The sequence below is a fragment of the Protobothrops mucrosquamatus genome, unplaced genomic scaffold (genome assembly GCF_001527695.2).
Source record: "Protobothrops mucrosquamatus isolate PMUCROS unplaced genomic scaffold, P.Mucros_1.0 scaffold4259, whole genome shotgun sequence".
NCBI classification, from domain to species: Eukaryota; Metazoa; Chordata; class Lepidosauria; order Squamata; family Viperidae; genus Protobothrops; species Protobothrops mucrosquamatus.
In genome coordinates, this window is record NW_015390177.1 from 46,542 (window position 1) to 46,976 (window position 435).

Here is a 435-nt window from a genome sequence, read left to right on the forward strand (position 1 = left end):
CATCATCATTCGCAGTCAGCCAGATGTTCAGACTGGATTTGGCATTTTTGTAATAATAATAATAATAATAATAATAATAATAATAATAATAATAATAATAATTCGCACAGTCAGCCAGATGTTCAGACTGGATTTGGCATTTTTGTCATCATCATCATCATTCGCAGTCAGTCAGATGTTCAGACTGGATTTGGCATTTTTGTAATAATAATAATAATAATAATAATAATAATAATAATAATAATAATAATAATAATAATTTGCACAGTCAGCCAGATGTTCAGTTTGGATTTGGCATTTTTGTCTATTATTGTTATTATTATTATTGATCATTGCAGTCAGCCAGATGTTCAGACTGGATTTCTTATTTTTCTCATTATTAGTATTGTTATTGTTATTGATCATTGCAGATCAATAATGTTCAGCCAGATGTTC